General features: G+C 42.2%; 12 non-coding genes across 12 annotated transcripts; all 12 read right to left on the bottom strand.

Annotated features, from left to right (window-relative positions):
• Positions 1–596: 596 nt before the first annotated feature.
• Positions 597–668, bottom strand: TRNAW-CCA (transfer RNA tryptophan (anticodon CCA)). Its single transcript has one exon. It is a non-coding gene; the product is annotated as a tRNA-Trp (tRNA).
• A 1,810-nt stretch (positions 669–2,478) lies between these two features.
• TRNAW-CCA (transfer RNA tryptophan (anticodon CCA)) lies at positions 2,479–2,550 on the bottom strand. The gene has a single exon. It is a non-coding gene; the product is annotated as a tRNA-Trp (tRNA).
• A 1,257-nt stretch (positions 2,551–3,807) lies between these two features.
• TRNAW-CCA (transfer RNA tryptophan (anticodon CCA)) lies at positions 3,808–3,879 on the bottom strand. Its single transcript has one exon. It is a non-coding gene; the product is annotated as a tRNA-Trp (tRNA).
• A 592-nt stretch (positions 3,880–4,471) lies between these two features.
• Positions 4,472–4,543, bottom strand: TRNAW-CCA (transfer RNA tryptophan (anticodon CCA)). Its single transcript has one exon. It is a non-coding gene; the product is annotated as a tRNA-Trp (tRNA).
• A 591-nt stretch (positions 4,544–5,134) lies between these two features.
• TRNAW-CCA (transfer RNA tryptophan (anticodon CCA)) lies at positions 5,135–5,206 on the bottom strand. The gene has a single exon. It is a non-coding gene; the product is annotated as a tRNA-Trp (tRNA).
• A 1,810-nt stretch (positions 5,207–7,016) lies between these two features.
• On the bottom strand, positions 7,017–7,088 carry TRNAW-CCA (transfer RNA tryptophan (anticodon CCA)). Its single transcript has one exon. It is a non-coding gene; the product is annotated as a tRNA-Trp (tRNA).
• Positions 7,089–12,547: 5,459 nt separating this feature from the next.
• Positions 12,548–12,619, bottom strand: TRNAW-CCA (transfer RNA tryptophan (anticodon CCA)). Its single transcript has one exon. It is a non-coding gene; the product is annotated as a tRNA-Trp (tRNA).
• Positions 12,620–15,203: 2,584 nt separating this feature from the next.
• Positions 15,204–15,275, bottom strand: TRNAW-CCA (transfer RNA tryptophan (anticodon CCA)). Its single transcript has one exon. It is a non-coding gene; the product is annotated as a tRNA-Trp (tRNA).
• A 592-nt stretch (positions 15,276–15,867) lies between these two features.
• Positions 15,868–15,939, bottom strand: TRNAW-CCA (transfer RNA tryptophan (anticodon CCA)). The gene has a single exon. It is a non-coding gene; the product is annotated as a tRNA-Trp (tRNA).
• A 1,921-nt stretch (positions 15,940–17,860) lies between these two features.
• On the bottom strand, positions 17,861–17,932 carry TRNAW-CCA (transfer RNA tryptophan (anticodon CCA)). Its single transcript has one exon. It is a non-coding gene; the product is annotated as a tRNA-Trp (tRNA).
• A 592-nt stretch (positions 17,933–18,524) lies between these two features.
• On the bottom strand, positions 18,525–18,596 carry TRNAW-CCA (transfer RNA tryptophan (anticodon CCA)). Its single transcript has one exon. It is a non-coding gene; the product is annotated as a tRNA-Trp (tRNA).
• Positions 18,597–19,852: 1,256 nt separating this feature from the next.
• TRNAW-CCA (transfer RNA tryptophan (anticodon CCA)) lies at positions 19,853–19,924 on the bottom strand. Its single transcript has one exon. It is a non-coding gene; the product is annotated as a tRNA-Trp (tRNA).
• Positions 19,925–19,929: the final 5 nt, after the last annotated feature.

Raw genomic sequence — 19,929 nt, 5'->3', positions numbered from 1 at the left:
GGTCAATGAAACTTGAGTGCTCTGACCCTGTTCAGCACTCTTTTCGATCATGTATCTGTACTGGATCATGAAAAGTCTGATTTGATTTGGATGTGATTTCTAGGCACAATCTTCTGATGTGGAGTGAAACGCACAACCGTTGCGCAACAAGCTCTTGCTGCTGCATGTCAAACTAGATGCAGGAGGCAAAAACTGGCATTGTGTGTCATGTCTGCTTGCTCACTTTTGTTAAACCGTGGTTCTAATAACACGGAGGTTTCAGCTTTTGATCCCCATATGGGCTAGGTTCTCCAGCATCTGAAGTGCCGTCAAGCTATCTTTTGACAAAGTCTTCGGCCTCTTTTGGGTACCAAAAGTGGAGCCGTGATGCATGTGTATTTGAATCAAGGTTGCGTAGAGCGCAGTCATGTCACATGGCCAGTTCACTCCATTTTTTTAGAGTGTGGTGCAAATGTCATTTTCACATGCAACTTTCTGGTCTTCCATTGAGAGACGCTTATTTATGCCACAAGGTCAAAGAAGTTTGTTTTTTTGCCGTAACTCAATTCCACAGTGTTTTTGAACAATTTTTTGTAGTTGATGAGTAAAATGTCAGATGACCCTGACGTGATTTGAACACGCAACCTTCTGATCTGGAGTCAGACGCGCTACCGTTGCGCCACAAGGTCAATGAAACTTGAGTGCTCTGACCCTGTTCAGCACTCTTTTCGATCATGTATCTCTACTGGATCATGAAAAGTCTGATTTGATTTGGATGTGATTTCTAGGCACAATCTTCTGATGTGGAGTGAAACGCACAACCGTTGCGCAACAAGCTCTTGCTGCTGCATGTCAAACTAGATGCAGGAGGCAAAAACTGGCATTGTCTGTCATGTCTGCTTGCTCACTTTTGTTAAACCGTGGTTCTAATAACACGGAGGTTTCAGCTTTTGATCCCCATATGGGCTAGGTTCTCCAGCATCTGAAGTGCCGTCAAGCTATCTTTTGACAAAGTCTTCAGCCTATTTTGGGTACCAAAAGTGGAGCCGTGATGCATGTGTATTTGAATCAAGGTTGCATAGAGCGCAGTCATGTCACATGGCCAGTTCACTCCATTTTTTTAGAGTGTGGTGCAAATGTCATTTTCACATGCAACTTTCTGGTCTTCCATTGAGAGACGCTTATTTATGCCACAAGGTCAAAGAAGTTTGTTTTTTTGCAGTAACTCAATTCCACAGTGTTTTTGAACAATTTTTTGTAGTTGATGAGTAAAATGTCAGATGACCCTGACGTGATTTGAACACGCAACCTTCTGATCTGGAGTCAGACGCGCTACCGCAGGCACAATCTTCTGATGTGGAGTGAAACGCACAACCGTTGCGCAACAAGCTCTTGCTGCTGCATGTCAAACTAGATGCAGGAGGCAAAAACTGGCATTGTGTGTCATGTCTGCTTGCTCACTTTTGTTAAAGCGTGGTTCTAATAACACGGAGGTTTCAGCTTTTGATCCCCATATGGGCTAGGTTCTCCAGCATCTGAAGTGCCGTCAAGCTATCTTTTGACAAAGTCTTCGGCCTCTTTTGGGTGCCAAAAGTGGAGCCGTGATGCATGTGTATTTGAATCAAGGTTGCGTAGAGCGCAGTCAGGTCACATGGCCAGTTCACTCCATTTTTTTAGAGTGTGGTGCAAATGTCATTTTCACATGCAACTTTCTGGTCTTCCATTGAGAGACGCTTATTTATGCCACAAGGTCAAAGAAGTTTGTTTTTTTTGCCGTAACCCAATTCCACAGTGTTTTTGAACAATTTTTTGCAGTTGATGAGTAAAATGTCAGATGACCCTGACATGATTTGAACACGCAACCTTCTGATGTGGAGTCAGACGCGCTACCGTTGCGCCACAAGGTCAATGAAACTTGAGTGCTCTGACCCTGTTCAGCACTCTTTTCGATCATGTATCTGTACTGGATCATGAAAAGTCTGATTTGATTTGGATGTGATTTCTAGGCACAATCTTCTGATGTGGAGTGAAACGCACAACCGTTGCGCAACAAGCTCTTGCTGCTGCATGTCAAACTAGATGCAGGAGGCAAAAACTGGCATTGTCTGTCATGTCTGCTTGCTCACTTTTGTTAAACCGTGGTTCTAATAACACGGAGGTTTCAGCTTTTGATCCCCATATGGGCTAGGTTCTCCAGCATCTGAAGTGCCGTCAAGCTATCTTTTGACAAAGTCTTCGGCCTCTTTTAGGTGCCAAAAGTGGAGCCGTGATGCATGTGTATTTGAATCAAGGTTGCGTAGAGCGCAGTCATGTCACATGGCCAGTTCACTCCATTTTTTTAGAGTGTGGTGCAAATGTCATTTTCACATGCGAATTTCTGGTCTTCCATTGAGAGACGCTTATTTATGCCACAAGGTCAAAGAAGTTTGTTTTTTTTCCGTAACCCAATTCCACAGTGTTTTTGAACAATTTTTTGTAGTTGATGAGTAAAATGTCAGATGACCCTGACGTGATTTGAACACGCAACCTTCTGATCTGGAGTCAGACGCGCTACCGTTGCGCCACAAGGTCAATGAAACTTGAGTGCTCTGACCCTGGTCAGCACTCTTTTCGATCATGTATCTGTACTGGATCATGAAAAGTCTGATTTGATTTGGATGTGATTTCTAGGCACAATCTTCTGATGTGGAGTGAAACGCACAACCGTTGCGCAACAAGCTCTTGCTGCTGCATGTCAAACTAGATGCAGGAGGCAAAAACTGGCATTGTGTGTCATGTCTGCTTGCTCACTTTTGTTAAAGCGTGGTTCTAATAACACGGAGGTTTCAGCTTTTGATCCCCATATGGGCTAGGTTCTCCAGCATCTGAAGTGCCGTCAAGCTATCTTTTGACAAAGTCTTCGGCCTCTTTTGGGTGCCAAAAGTGGAGCCGTGATGCATGTGTATTTGAATCAAGGTTGCGTAGAGCGCAGTCAGGTCACATGGCCAGTTCACTCCATTTTTTTAGAGTGTGGTGCAAATGTCATTTTCACATGCAACTTTCTGGTCTTCCATTGAGAGACGCTTATTTATGCCACAAGGTCAAAGAAGTTTGTTTTTTTTGCCGTAACCCAATTCCACAGTGTTTTTGAACAATTTTTTGCAGTTGATGAGTAAAATGTCAGATGACCCTGACGTGATTTGAACACGCAACCTTCTGATGTGGAGTCAGACGCGCTACCGTTGCGCCACAAGGTCAATGAAACTTGAGTGCTCTGACCCTGTTCAGCACTCTTTTCGATCATGTATCTGTACTGGATCATGAAAAGTCTGATTTGATTTGGATGTGATTTCTAGGCACAATCTTCTGATGTGGAGTGAAACGCACAACCGTTGCGCAACAAGCTCTTGCTGCTGCATGTCAAACTAGATGCAGGAGGCAAAAACTGGCATTGTGTGTCATGTCTGCTTGCTCACTTTTGTTAAACCGTGGTTCTAATAACACGGAGGTTTCAGCTTTTGATCCCCATATGGGCTAGGTTCTCCAGCATCTGAAGTGCTGTCAAGCTATCTTTTGACAAAGTCTTCGACCTCTTTTGGGTGCCAAAAGTGGAGCCGTGATGCATGTGTATTTGAATCAAGGTTGCGTAGAGCGCAGTCAGGTCACATGGCCAGTTCACTCCATTTTTTTAGAGTGTGGTGCAAATGTCATTTTCACATGCAACTTTCTGGTCTTCCATTGAGAGACGCTTATTTATGCCACAAGGTCAAAGAAGTTTGTTTTTTTGCCGTAACCCAATTCCACAGTGTTTTTGAACAATTTTTTGTAGTTGATGAGTAAAATGTCAGATGACCCTGACGTGATTTGAACACGCAACCTTCTGATCTGGAGTCAGACGCGCTACCGTTGCGCCACAAGGTCAAGGAAACTTGAGTGCTCTGACCCTGTTCAGCACTCTTTTCAATCACGTATCTGTACTGGATCATGAAAAGTCTGATTTGATTTGGATGTGATTTCTAGGCACAATCTTCTGATGTGGAGTGAAACGCACAACCGTTGCACAACAAGCTCTTGCTGCTGCATGTCAAACTAGATGCAGGAGGCAAAAACTGGCATTGTCTGTCATGTCTGCTTGCTCACGTTTGTTAAACCGTGGTTCTAATAACACGGAGGTTTCAGCTTTTGATCCCCATATGGGCTAGGTTCTCCAGCATCTGAAGTGCCGTCAAGCTATCTTTTGACAAAGTCTTCGGCCTCTTTTAGGTGCCAAAACTGGAGCCGTGATGCATGTGTATTTGAATCAAGGTTGCGTAGAGCGCAGTCATGTCACATGGCCAGTTCACTCCATTTTTTTAGAGTGTGGTGCAAATGTCATTTTCACATGCAACTTTCTGGTCTTCCATGGAGAGACGCTTATTTATGCCACAAGCTCAAAGAAGTTTGTTTTTTTGCCGTAACCCAATTCCACAGTGTTTTTGAACAATTTTTTGTAGTTTATGAGTAAAATGTCAGATGACCCTGACGTGATTTGAACACGCAACCTTCTGATCTGGAGTCAGACGCGCTACCGTTGCGCCACAAGGTCAATGAAACTTGAGTGCGCTGACACTGTTCAGCACTCTTTTCGATCATGTATCTGTACTGGTTCATGAAAAGTCTGATTTGATTTGGATGTGATTTCTAGGCACAATCTTCTAATGTGGAGTGAAACGCACAACCGTTGCGCAACAAGCTCTTGCTGCTGCATGTCAAACTAGATGCAGGAGGCAAAACTGGCATTGTGTGTCATGTCTGCTTGCTCACTTTTGTTAAACCGTGGTTCTAATAACACGGAGGTTTCAGCTTTTGATCCCCATATGGGCTAGGTTCTCCAGCATCTGAAGTGCCGTCAAGCTATCTTTTGACAAAGTCTTCGGCCTCTTTTAGGTGCCAAAAGTGGAGCCGTGATGCATGTGTATTTGAATCAAGGTTGCGTAGAGCGCAGTCATGTCACTTGGCCAGTTCACTCCATTTTTTTAGAGTGTGGTGCAAATGTCATTTTCACATGCAACTTTCTGGTCTTCCATTGAGAGACGCTTATTTATGCCACAAGGTCAAAGAAGTTTGTTTTTTTGCCGTAACCCAATTCCACAGTGTTTTTGAACAATTTTTTGTAGTTGATGAGTAAGATGTCAGATGACCCTGACGTGATTTGAACACGCAACCTTCTGATCTGGAGTCAGACGCGCTACCGTTGCGCCACAAGGTCAATGAAACTTGAGTGCTCTGACCCTGTTCAGCACTCTTTTCGATCATGTATCTCTACTGGATCATGAAAAGTCTGATTTGATTTGGATGTGATTTCTAGGCACAATCTTCTGATGTGGAGTGAAACGCACAACCGTTGCGCAACAAGCTCTTGCTGCTGCATGTCAAACTAGATGCAGGAGGCAAAAACTGGCATTGTCTGTCATGTCTGCTTGCTCACTTTTGTTAAACCGTGGTTCTAATAACACGGAGGTTTCAGCTTTTGATCCCCATATGGGCTAGGTTCTCCAGCATCTGAAGTGCCGTCAAGCTATCTTTTGACAAAGTCTTCAGCCTATTTTGGGTACCAAAAGTGGAGCCGTGATGCATGTGTATTTGAATCAAGGTTGCATAGAGCGCAGTCATGTCACATGGCCAGTTCACTCCATTTTTTTAGAGTGTGGTGCAAATGTCATTTTCACATGCAACTTTCTGGTCTTCCATTGAGAGACGCTTATTTATGCCACAAGGTCAAAGAAGTTTGTTTTTTTGCAGTAACTCAATTCCACAGTGTTTTTGAACAATTTTTTGTAGTTGATCAGTAAAATGTCAGATGACCCTGACGTGATTTGAACACGCAACCTTCTGATCTGGAGTCAGACGCGCTACCGTAGGCACAATCTTCTGATGTGGAGTGAAACGCACAACCGTTGCGCAACAAGCTCTTGCTGCTGCATGTCAAACTAGATGCAGGAGGCAAAAACTGGCATTGTGTGTCATGTCTGCTTGCTCACTTTTGTTAAAGCGTGGTTCTAATAACACGGAGGTTTCAGCTTTTGATCCCCATATGGGCTAGGTTCTCCAGCATCTGAAGTGCCGTCAAGCTATCTTTTGACAAAGTCTTCGGCCTCTTTTGGGTGCCAAAAGTGGAGCCGTGATGCATGTGTATTTGAATCAAGGTTGCGTAGAGCGCAGTCAGGTCACATGGCCAGTTCACTCCATTTTTTTAGAGTGTGGTGCAAATGTCATTTTCACATGCAACTTTCTGGTCTTCCATTGAGAGACGCTTATTTATGCCACAAGGTCAAAGAAGTTTGTTTTTTTTGCCGTAACCCAATTCCACAGTGTTTTTGAACAATTTTTTGCAGTTGATGAGTAAAATGTCAGATGACCCTGACGTGATTTGAACACGCAACCTTCTGATGTGGAGTCAGACGCGCTACCGTTGCGCCACAAGGTCAATGAAACTTGAGTGCTCTGAACCTGTTCAGCACTCTTTTCGATCATGTATCTGTACTGGATCATGAAAAGTCTGATTTGATTTGGATGTGATTTCTAGGCACAATCTTCTGATGTGGAGTGAAACGCACAACCGTTGCGCAACAAGCTCTTGCTGCTGCATGTCAAACTAGATGCAGGAGGCAAAAACTGGCATTGTCTGTCATGTCTGCTTGCTCACTTTTGTTAAACCGTGGTTCTAATAACACGGAGGTTTCAGCTTTTGATCCCCATATGGGCTAGGTTCTCCAGCATCTGAAGTGCCGTCAAGCTATCTTTTGACAAAGTCTTCGGCCTCTTTTAGGTGCCAAAAGTGGAGCCGTGATGCATGTGTATTTGAATCAAGGTTGCGTAGAGCGCAGTCATGTCACATGGCCAGTTCACTCCATTTTTTTAGAGTGTGGTGCAAATGTCATTTTCACATGCGAATTTCTGGTCTTCCATTGAGAGACGCTTATTTATGCCACAAGGTCAAAGAAGTTTGTTTTTTTTCCGTAACCCAATTCCACAGTGTTTTTGAACAATTTTTTGTAGTTGATGAGTAAAATGTCAGATGACCCTGACGTGATTTGAACACGCAACCTTCTGATCTGGAGTCAGACGCGCTACCGTTGCGCCACAAGGTCAATGAAACTTGAGTGCTCTGACCCTGTTCAGCACTCTTTTCGATCATGTATCTGTAGTGGATCATGAAAAGTCTGATTTGATTTGGATGTGATTTCTAGGCACAATCTTCTGATGTGGAGTGAAACGCACAACCGTTGCGCAACAAGCTCTTGCTGCTGCATGTCAAACTAGATGCAGGAGGCAAAAACTGGCATTGTGTGTCATGTCTGCTTGCTCACTTTTGTTAAAGCGTGGTTCTAATAACACGGAGGTTTCAGCTTTTGATCCCCATATGGGCTAGGTTCTCCAGCATCTGAAGTGCCGTCAAGCTATCTTTTGACAAAGTCTTCGGCCTCTTTTGGGTGCCAAAAGTGGAGCCGTGATGCATGTGTATTTGAATCAAGGTTGCGTAGAGCGCAGTCAGGTCACATGGCCAGTTCACTCCATTTTTTTAGAGTGTGGTGCAAATGTCATTTTCACATGCAACTTTCTGGTCTTCCATTGAGAGACGCTTATTTATGCCACAAGGTCAAAGAAATCAAAGTAAATGAACCAGGTTAGCGCTCCTGAGTGATTAGGCTTTGTATTAACAATGTGTGAACAAAATATATAAATCAATCACACTCACCCGGTGTTTGGTACAGACCTTATCCAAGATCCATACCAACACCCCTTAATCCAGGAGAGCCTGTAGAATAAGTTTCCGGTGGGTCCCTTTGAATCCCCCGGGCTAGACAGGGGAGAGATCTGCAGGTCCTCCGTCTCTCTACCTCGAGAGCCGCTGAAGTTAAAAGCTGTATACTGTGAAAATTGGACACCGCGCTCCTAGGGATATCCACCCTCCGGACAACCGTCTCTTTCTTTTACTCCGTTTATTCAAACAACGCGTTTCGTCGATTACGACTTCATCAGGTACAAATTGTTACATAAAATCACCACTATATATACACATACAATCAATAAACAAGTTATTACCTTAGTCGATATGCTGCACGCTCAGATCCCGCTCCCCTCCGGCGTCCAGCGCTGTCCCGCCCTGCACCAAACGTCACAGATGACGTAGCACACGTGACACGGACGTAGCTGTAGTGGGCGCCGCCCCTCGTGCGGGGAGGAGCGAGCTCGGACCCTGCCGCTGAATCTGTTGATAAAGGTTACTATGGTTACATTATTGTACATCGGTGTGTCTAGCCTACACCGTGTTATATTTACCTTGCCCTTGTTACATGCCTTCTTGATACACAGCGCTTTATTAAAAGAACTATCTAAAATCCCTAAAATCCCTATAAATATATAAATACTTACATGCCTATCGCTTTAGTCCTTCATTAAAATACATATTGGTTTTTTGTATATATAAAATATATAAAAATATACATATATATAATTATCATTACATCTACATGAGTATTGCATATAGATTCACTTATACCTTTTTATATAAAATTAATTCCAATATCGCTGTTTACCCTAAAAAGGTGTGTTATGTACTTTATTACACTTAAACCTGCGACTTACAACCACCAACTTGGTTTGCATGATTATAAAAATAATTTTTGATGTTATTCTTAGTATATGTATAAAATTTATATTATTTGTCCACACAATTATTGTACTTATTATAATGAATTTATTTATAATTTCACCAAAATTTCGTTAAGTCCTTTAGGGACCAACGTATTAATTCTATATATCCAGAACATCTCCTTCTCTCTAAGTTTCTGAGTGGAGATGTTCTGGATACATTCAATTGGTGTAGCACGCAAACCTGTTGGGTCGCAGGCATGAACTAGAGAGAAATGTCTGGACACACTATGTTTTTTATAGCCTTTATGGATATTACTCCGATGTTGATTTAAACGGGCCCTTAGTGTGTTTACTGTCCTCCCTATGTATCTAAGTCCGCACGGACATTCCAGCATGTATATAATACCTTTCGTATTGCAGGACATTTTTTGTTTAATTACAATTTTTTCCCCATTAATCAATTCAACATATTTTATCCCCTGGGTAATATTAGAGCAACATTTGCAACGCTTTTCTCTACATTTAAAAACTCCCCCCTCCCCTTCCTCTTGTATATTAATAGATTTAATGGTTTTACTGGTCTTATTTTCTTTTTTTGGACATGATGGTGCAATGAGATTTTTTAGGGTTTTATTTCTCCTGAAAATACAGGAGGGTTTTTTTGGTAGACTATTTTCCAAAAATGGATCTTCCCTCAAAATGGCCCAATTTTTCTTCAAAATATTATTAATTTTATTCGCCTGTGTGCTAAATTTGGTTACAAAAGATGTACGGAAAGTATCCATTTTTGTTTCTGTTTTTACTTGATCTATTTTGGGTTTCTCACCTTGTTTCAACGTTTTCTCATACGCTGCTTCTATTAAATTTTTGGGATAACCCTTTTCTAGAAATCGTTTGTGAAGAATTTTAGACTGTGATTTAAAGTCACTTATTCTAGTACAATTCCGTTTAATCCTCTGATACTGACCAAACGGTATATTATGTTTCCAGCTTTTTTGATGACAGCTATAATAGTTCAAGTAGCTGTTAGTATCCACCTTCTTGAAATGTGTCTTTGATATAATTTTATGGGTGTTATTGTCGCCTTCTAGCTCTAGGTCCAAGTACATGGCTTTTTTTGTACTGATGTTGTATGTAAATTTGAAGTGGAACTCATTAACAGTGGAACTCATGGGGATATTTGAGAGGGACAGATTTCATGATAATAGAGTGATATTGTATAAAAGGTTCATTGATGATCTTATAGTTATATGGAATGGTAAAGAAGAAGAACTGAAGAACTATATAGAAGAACTGGCTGTTAATGAGTTCCACTTCAAATTTACATACAACATCAGTACAAAAAAAGCCATGTACTTGGACCTAGAGCTAGAAGGCGACAATAACACCCATAAAATTATATCAAAGACACATTTCAAGAAGGTGGATACTAACAGCTACTTGAACTATTATAGCTGTCATCAAAAAAGCTGGAAACATAATATACCGTTTGGTCAGTATCAGAGGATTAAACGGAATTGTACTAGAATAAGTGACTTTAAATCACAGTCTAAAATTCTTCACAAACGATTTCTAGAAAAGGGTTATCCCAAAAATTTAATAGAAGCAGCGTATGAGAAAACGTTGAAACAAGGTGAGAAACCCAAAATAGATCAAGTAAAAACAGAAACAAAAATGGATACTTTCCGTACATCTTTTGTAACCAAATTTAGCACACAGGCGAATAAAATTAATAATATTTTGAAGAAAAATTGGGCCATTTTGAGGGAAGATCCATTTTTGGAAAATAGTCTACCAAAAAAACCCTCCTGTATTTTCAGGAGAAATAAAACCCTAAAAAATCTCATTGCACCATCATGTCCAAAAAAAGAAAATAAGACCAGTAAAACCATTAAATCTATTAATATACAAGAGGAAGGGGAGGGGGGAGTTTTTAAATGTAGAGAAAAGCGTTGCAAATGTTGCTCTAATATTACCCAGGGGATAAAATATGTTGAATTGATTAATGGGGAAAAAATTGTAATTAAACAAAAAATGTCCTGCAATACGAAAGGTATTATATACATGCTGGAATGTCCGTGCGGACTTAGATACATAGGGAGGACAGTAAACACACTAAGGGCCCGTTTAAATCAACATCGGAGTAATATCCATAAAGGCTATAAAAAACATAGTGTGTCCAGACATTTCTCTCTAGTTCATGCCTGCGACCCAACAGGTTTGCGTGCTACACCAATTGAATGTATCCAGAACATCTCCACTCAGAAACTTAGAGAGAAGGAGATGTTCTGGATATATAGAATTAATACGTTGGTCCCTAAAGGACTTAACGAAATTTTGGAGAAATTATAAATAAATTCATTATAATAAGTACAATAATTGTGTGGACAAATAATATAAATTTTATACATATACTAAGAATAACATCAAAAATTATTTTTATAATCATGCAAACCAAGTTGGTGGTTGTAAGTCGCAGGTTTAAGTGTAATAAAGTACATAACACACCTTTTTAGGGTAAACAGCGATATTGGAATTAATTTTATATAAAAAGGTATAAGTGAATCTATATGCAATACTCATGTAGATGTAATGATAATTATATATATGTATATTTTTATATATTTTATATATACAAAAAACCAATATGTATTTTAATGAAGGACTAAAGCGATAGGCATGTAAGTATTTATATATTTATAGGGATTTTAGGGATTTTAGATAGTTCTTTTAATAAAGCGCTGTGTATCAAGAAGGCATGTAACAAGGGCAAGGTAAATATAACACGGTGTAGGCTAGACACACCGATGTACAATAATGTAACCATAGTAACCTTTATCAACAGATTCAGCGGCAGGGTCCGAGCTCGCTCCTCCCCGCACGAGGGGCGGCGCCCACTACAGCTACGTCCGTGTCACGTGTGCTACGTCATCTGTGACGTTTGGTGCAGGGCGGGACAGCGCTGGACGCCGGAGGGGAGCGGGATCTGAGCGTGCAGCATATCGACTAAGGTAATAACTTGTTTATTGATTGTATGTGTATATATAGTGGTGATTTTATGTAACAATTTGTACCTGATGAAGTCGTAATCGACGAAACGCGTTGTTTGAATAAACGGAGTAAAAGAAAGAGACGGTTGTCCGGAGGGTGGATATCCCTAGGAGCGCGGTGTCCAATTTTCACAGTATACAGCTTTTAACAAGGTCAAAGAAGTTTGTTTTTTTTGCCGTAACCCAATTCCACAGTGTTTTTGAACAATTTTTTGCAGTTGATGAGTAAAATGTCAGATGACCCTGACGTGATTTGAACACGCAACCTTCTGATGTGGAGTCAGACGCGCTACCGTTGCGCCACAAGGTCAATGAAACTTGAGTGCTCTGACCCTGTTCAGCACTCTTTTCGATCATGTATCTGTACTGGATCATGAAAAGTCTGATTTGATTTGGATGTGATTTCTAGGCACAATCTTCTGATGTGGAGTGAAACGCACAACCGTTGCGCAACAAGCTCTTGCTGCTGCATGTCAAACTAGATGCAGGAGGCAAAAACTGGCATTGTGTGTCATGTCTGCTTGCTCACTTTTGTTAAACCGTGGTTCTAATAACACGGAGGTTTCAGCTTTTGATCCCCATATGGGCTAGGTTCTCCAGCATCTGAAGTGCTGTCAAGCTATCTTTTGACAAAGTCTTCGACCTCTTTTGGGTGCCAAAAGTGGAGCCGTGATGCATGTGTATTTGAATCAAGGTTGCGTAGAGCGCAGTCAGGTCACATGGCCAGTTCACTCCATTTTTTTAGAGTGTGGTGCAAATGTCATTTTCACATGCAACTTTCTGGTCTTCCATTGAGAGACGCTTATTTATGCCACAAGGTCAAAGAAGTTTGTTTTTTTGCCGTAACCCAATTCCACAGTGTTTTTGAACAATTTTTTGTAGTTGATGAGTAAAATGTCAGATGACCCTGACGTGATTTGAACACGCAACCTTCTGATCTGGAGTCAGACGCGCTACCGTTGCGCCACAAGGTCAAGGAAACTTGAGTGCTCTGACCCTGTTCAGCACTCTTTTCAATCACGTATCTGTACTGGATCATGAAAAGTCTGATTTGATTTGGATGTGATTTCTAGGCACAATCTTCTGATGTGGAGTGAAACGCACAACCGTTGCACAACAAGCTCTTGCTGCTGCATGTCAAACTAGATGCAGGAGGCAAAAACTGGCATTGTCTGTCATGTCTGCTTGCTCACGTTTGTTAAACCGTGGTTCTAATAACACGGAGGTTTCAGCTTTTGATCCCCATATGGGCTAGGTTCTCCAGCATCTGAAGTGCCGTCAAGCTATCTTTTGACAAAGTCTTCGGCCTCTTTTAGGTGCCAAAACTGGAGCCGTGATGCATGTGTATTTGAATCAAGGTTGCGTAGAGCGCAGTCATGTCACATGGCCAGTTCACTCCATTTTTTTAGAGTGTGGTGCAAATGTCATTTTCACATGCAACTTTCTGGTCTTCCATGGAGAGACGCTTATTTATGCCACAAGGTCAAAGAAGTTTGTTTTTTTGCCGTAACCCAATTCCACAGTGTTTTTGAACAATTTTTTGTAGTTGATGAGTAAAATGTCAGATGACCCTGACGTGATTTGAACACGCAACCTTCTGATCTGGAGTAAGACGCGCTACCGTTGCGCCACAAGGTCAAGGAAACTTGAGTGCTCTGACCCTGTTCAGCACTCTTTTCGATCATGTATCTGTACTGGATCATGAAAAGTCTGATTTGATTTGGATGTGATTTCTAGGCACAATCTTCTGATGTGGAGTGAAACACACAACCGTTGCGCAACAAGCTCTTGCTGCTGCATGTCAAACTAGATGCAGGAGGCAAAAACTGGCATTGTGTGTCATGTCTGCTTGCTCACTTTTGTTAAATCGTGGTTCTAATAACACGGAGGTTTCAGCTTTTGATCCCCATATGGGCTAGGTTCTCCAGCATCTGAAGTGCCGTCAAGCTATCTTTTGACAAAGTCTTCGGCCTCTTTTGGGTGCCAAAAGTGGAGCCGTGATGCATGTGTATTTGAATCAAGGTTGCGTAGAGCGCAGTCAGGTCACATGGCCAGTTCACTCCATTTTTTTAGAGTGTGGTGCAAATGTCATTTTCACATGCAACTTTCTGGTCTTCCATTGAGAGACGCTTATTTATGCCACAAGGTCAAAGAAGTTTGTTTTTTTGCCGTAACCCAATTCCACAGTGTTTTTGAACAATTTTTTGTAGTTGATGAGTAAAATGTCAGATGACCCTGACGGCATTTGAACACGCAACCTTCGGATCTGGAGTCAGACGCGCTACCGTTGCGCCACAAGGTCAATGAAACTTGAGAGCTCTGACCCTGTTCAGCACTCTTTTCGACCATGTATCTGTACTGGATCATGAAAAGTCTGATTTGATTTGGATGTGATTTCTAGGCACAATCTTCTGAAGTGGAGTGAAACACACAACCGTTGCGCAACAAGCTCTTGCTGCTGCATGTCAAACTAGATGCAGGAGGCAAAAACTGGCATTGTGTGTCATGTCTGCTTGCTCACTTTTGTTAAACCGTGGTTCTAATAACACGGAGGTTTCAGCTTTTGATCCCCATATGGGCTAGGTTCTCCAGCATCTGAAGTGCCGTCAAGCTATCTTTTGACAAAGTCTTCGGCCTCTTTTGGGTGCCAAAAGTGGAGCCGTGATGCATGTGTATTTGAATCAAGGTTGCGTAGAGCGCAGTCATGTCACATGGCCAGTTCACTCCATTTTTTTAGAGTGTGGTGCAAATGTCATTTTCACATGCAACTTTCTGGTCTTCCATTGAGAGACGCTTATTTATGCCACAAGGTCAAAGAAGTTTGTTTTTTTGCCGTAACCCAATTCCACAGTGTTTTTGAACAATTTTTTGTAGTTGATGAGTAAAATGTCAGATGACCCTGACGGCATTTGAACACGCAACCTTCTGATCTGGAGTCAGACGCGCTACCGTTTCGCCACAAGGTCAATGAAACTTGAGAGCTCTGACCCTGTTCAGCACTCTTTTCGACCATGTATCTGTACTGGATCATGAAAAGTCTGATTTGATTTGGATGTGATTTCTAGGCACAATCTTCTGAAGTGGAGTGAAACACACAACCGTTGCGCAACAAGCTCTTGCTGCTGCATGTCAAACTAGATGCAGGAGGCAAAAACTGGCATTGTGTGTCATGTCTGCTTGCTCACTTTTGTTAAACCGTGGTTCTAATAACACGGAGGTTTCAGCTTTTGATCCCCATATGGGCTAGGTTCTCCAGCATCTGAAGTGCCGTCAAGCTATCTTTTGGCAAAGTCTTCGGCCTCTTTTGTGTTCCAAAAGTGGAGCCGTGATGCATGTGTATTTGAATCAAGGTTGCGTAGAGCGCAGTCATGTCACATGGCCAGTTCACTCCATTTTTTTAGAGTGTGGTGCAAATGTCATTTTCACATGCAACTTTCTGGTCTTCCATTGAGAGACGCTTATTTATGCCACAAGGTCAAAGAAGTTTGTTTTTTTGCCGTAACCCAATTCCACAGTGTTTTTGAACAATTTTTTGTAGTTGATGAGTAAAATGTCAGATGACCCTGACGTGATTTGAACACGCAACCTTCTGATCTGGAGTCAGACGCGCTACCGTTGCGCCACAAGGTCAAGGAAACTTGAGTGCTCTGACCCTGTTCAGCACTCTTTTCAATCACGTATCTGTACTGGATCATGAAAAGTCTGATTTGATTTGGATGTGATTTCTAGGCACAATCTTCTGATGTGGAGTGAAACGCACAACCGTTGCACAACAAGCTCTTGCTGCTGCATGTCAAACTAGATGCAGGAGGCAAAAACTGGCATTGTCTGTCATGTCTGCTTGCTCACGTTTGTTAAACCGTGGTTCTAATAACACGGAGGTTTCAGCTTTTGATCCCCATATGGGCTAGGTTCTCCAGCATCTGAAGTGCCGTCAAGCTATCTTTTGACAAAGTCTTCGGCCTCTTTTGGGTGCCAAAAGTGGAGCCGTGATGCATGTGTATTTGAATCAAGGTTGCGTAGAGCGCAGTCAGGTCACATGGCCAGTTCACTCCATTTTTTTAGAGTGTGGTGCAAATGTCATTTTCACATGCAACTTTCTGGTCTTCCATTGAGAGACGCTTATTTATGCCACAAGGTCAAAGAAGTTTGTTTTTTTGCCGTAACCCAATTCCACAGTGTTTTTGAACAATTTTTTGTAGTTGATGAGTAAAATATCAGATGACCCTGACGTGATTTGAACACGCAACCTTCTGATCTGGAGTCAGACGCGCTACCGTTGCGCCACAAGGTCAATGAAACTTGAGAGCTTTGACCCTGTTCAGCACTCTTTTCGATCATGTATCTGTACTGGATCATGAAAAGTCTGATTTGATTTGGATGTGATTTCTAGGCACAATCTTCTGAAGTGGAGTGAAACACACAACCGTTGCGCAACAAGCTCTTGCTGCTGCATGTCAAACTAGATGCAGGAGGCAAAAACTGGCATTGTGTGTCATGTCTGCTTGCTCACTTTTGTTAAACCGTGGTTCTAATAACACGGAGGTTTCAGCTTTTGATCCCCATATGGGCTAGGTTCTCCAGCATCTGAAGTGCCGTCAAGCTATCTTTTGACAAAGTCTTCGGCCTCTTTTAGGTGCCAAAACTGGAGCCGCGATGCATGTGTATTTGAATCAAGGTTGCGTAGAGCGCAGTCATGTCACATGGCCAGTTCACTCCATTTTTTTAGAGTGTGGTGCAAATGTCATTTTCACATGCAACTTTCTGGTCTTCCATTGAGAGACGCTTATTTATGCCACAAGGTCAAAGAAGTTTGTTTTTTTGCCGTAACCCAATTCCACAGTGTTTTTGAACAATTTTTTGTAGTTGATGAGTAAAATGTCAGATGACCCTGACGGCATTTGAACACGCAACCTTCTGATCTGGAGTCAGACGCGCTACCGTTGCGCCACAAGGTCAATGAAACTTGAGAGCTCTGACCCTGTTCAGCACTCTTTTCGACCATGTATCTGTACTGGATCATGAAAAGTCTGATTTGATTTGGATGTGATTTCTAGGCACAATCTTCTGAAGTGGAGTGAAACACACAACCGTTGCGCAACAAGCTCTTGCTGCTGCATGTCAAACTAGATGCAGGAGTCAAAAACTGGCATTGTGTGTCATGTCTGCTTGCTCACTTTTGTTAAACCGTGGTTCTAATAACACGGAGGTTTCAGCTTTTGATCCCCATATGGGCTAGGTTCTCCAGCATCTGAAGTGCCGTCAAGCTATCTTTTGGCAAAGTCTTCGGCCTCTTTTGTGTTCCAAAAGTGGAGCCGTGATGCATGTGTATTTGAATCAAGGTTGCGTAGAGCGCAGTCATGTCACATGGCCAGTTCACTCCATTTTTTTAGAGTGTGGTGCAAATGTCATTTTAACATGCAACTTTCTGGTCTTCCATGGAGAGACGCTTATTTATGCCACAAGGTCAAAGAAGTTTGTTTTTTTTGCCGTAACCCAATTCCACAGTGTTTTTGAACAATTTTTTGTAGTTGATGAGTAAAATGTCAGATGACCCTGACGTGATTTGAAGACGCAACCTTCTGATCTGGAGTCAGACGCGCTACCGTTGCGCCACAAGGTCAATGAAACTTGAGTGCTCTGACCCTGTTCAGCACTCTTTTCGATCATGTATCTGTACTGGATCATGAAAAGTTTGATTTGATTTGGATGTGATTTCTAGGCACAATCTTCTGATGTGGAGTGAAACGCACAACCGTTGCGCAACAAGCTCTTGCTGCTGCATGTCAAACTAGATGCAGGAGGCAAAAACTGGCATTGTGTGTCATGTCTGCTTGCTCACTTTTGTTAAACCGTGGTTCTAATAACACGGAGGTTTCAGCTTTTGATCCCCATATGGGCTAGGTTCTCCAGCATCTGAAGTGCCGTCAAGCTATCTTTTGGCAAAGTCTTCGGCCTCTTTTGTGTTCCAAAAGTGGAGCCGTGATGCATGTGTATTTGAATCAAGGTTGCGTAGAGCGCAGTCATGTCACATGGCCAGTTCACTCCATTTTTTTAGAGTGTGGTGCAAATGTCATTTTCACATGCAACTTTCTGGTCTTCCATTGAGAGACGCTTATTTATGCCACAAGGTCAAAGAAGTTTGTTTTTTTGCCGTAACCCAATTCCACAGTGTTTTTGAACAATTTTTTGTAGTTGATGAGTAAAATGTCAGATGACCCTGACGTGATTTGAACACGCAACCTTCTGATCTGGAGTCAGACGCGCTACCGTTGCGCCACAAGGTCAAGGAAACTTGAGTGCTCTGACCCTGTTCAGCACTCTTTTCAATCACGTATCTGTACTGGATCATGAAAAGTCTGATTTGATTTGGATGTGATTTCTAGGCACAATCTTCTGATGTGGAGTGAAACGCACAACCGTTGCACAACAAGCTCTTGCTGCTGCATGTCAAACTAGATGCAGGAGTCAAAAACTGGCATTGTGTGTCATGTCTGCTTGCTCACTTTTGTTAAACCGTGGTTCTAATAACACGGAGGTTTCAGCTTTTGATCCCCATATGGGCTAGGTTCTCCAGCATCTGAAGTGCCGTCAAGCTATCTTTTGGCAAAGTCTTCGGCCTCTTTTGTGTTCCAAAAGTGGAGCCGTGATGCATGTGTATTTGAATCAAGGTTGCGTAGAGCGCAGTCATGTCACATGGCCAGTTCACTCCATTTTTTTAGAGTGTGGTGCAAATGTCATTTTCACATGCAACTTTCTGGTCTTCCATTGAGAGACGCTTATTTATGCCACAAGGTCAAAGAAGTTTGTTTTTTTGCCGTAACCCAATTCCACAGTGTTTTTGAACAATTTTTTGTAGTTGATGAGTAAAATGTCAGATGACCCTGACGTGATTTGAACACGCAACCTTCTGATCTGGAGTCAGACGCGCTACCGTTGCGCCACAAGGTCAAGGAAACTTGAGTGCTCTGACCCTGTTCAGCACTCTTTTCAATCACGTATCTGTACTGGATCATGAAAAGTCTGATTTGATTTGGATGTGATTTCTAGGCACAATCTTCTGATGTGGAGTGAAACGCACAACCGTTGCACAACAAGCTCTTGCTGCTGCATGTCAAACTAGATGCAGGAGGCAAAAACTGGCATTGTCTGTCATGTCTGCTTGCTCACGTTTGTTAAACCGTGGTTCTAATAACACGGAGGTTTCAGCTTTTGATCCCCATATGGGCTAGGTTCTCCAGCATCTGTAGTGCCGTCAAGCTATCTTTTGACAAAGTCTTCGGCCTCTTTTAGGTGCCAAAACTGGAGCCGTGATGCATGTGTATTTGAATCAAGGTTGCGTAGAGCGCAGTCATGTCACATGGCCAGTTCATTCCATTTTTTTAGAGTGTGGTGCAAATGTCATTTTCACATGCAACTTTCTGGTCTTCCATGGAGAGACGCTTATTTATGCCACAAGGTCAAAGAAGTTTGTTTTTTTGCCGTAACCCAATTCCACAGTGTTTTTGAACAATTTTTTGTAGTTGATGAGTAAAATGTCAGATGACCCTGACGTGATTTGAACACGCAACCTTCTGATCTGGAGTAAGACGCGCTACCGTTGCGCCACAAGGTCAAGGAAACTTGAGTGCTCTGACCCTGTTCAGCACTCTTTTCGATCATGTATCTGTACTGGATCATGAAAAGTCTGATTTGATTTGGATGTGATTTCTAGGCACAATCTTCTGATGTGGAGTGAAACACACAACCGTTGCGCAACAAGCTCTTGCTGCTGCATGTCAAACTAGATGCAGGAGGCAAAAACTGGCATTGTGTGTCATGTCTGCTTGCTCACTTTTGTTAAATCGTGGTTCTAATAACACGGAGGTTTCAGCTTTTGATCCCCATATGGGCTAGGTTCTCCAGCATCTGAAGTGCCGTCAAGCTATCTTTTGACAAAGTCTTCGGCCTCTTTTGGGTGCCAAAAGTGGAGCCGTGATGCATGTGTATTTGAATCAAGGTTGCGTAGAGCGCAGTCAGGTCACATGGCCAGTTCACTCCATTTTTTTAGAGTGTGGTGCAAATGTCATTTTCACATGCAACTTTCTGGTCTTCCATTGAGAGACGCTTATTTATGCCACAAGGTCAAAGAAGTTTGTTTTTTTGCCGTAACCCAATTCCACAGTGTTTTTGAACAATTTTTTGTGGTTGATGAGTAAAATATCAGATGACCCTGACGTGATTTGAACACGCAACCTTCTGATCTGGAGTCAGACGCGCTACCGTTGCGCCACAAGGTCAATGA

The sequence above is a fragment of the Eleutherodactylus coqui genome, chromosome 2 (assembly GCF_035609145.1).
Source record: "Eleutherodactylus coqui strain aEleCoq1 chromosome 2, aEleCoq1.hap1, whole genome shotgun sequence".
Taxonomy (NCBI): Eukaryota; Metazoa; Chordata; class Amphibia; order Anura; family Eleutherodactylidae; genus Eleutherodactylus; species Eleutherodactylus coqui.
Note: the sequence above shows the minus strand (reverse complement) of the source record. Positions and strands in the feature narration are given on the sequence as shown.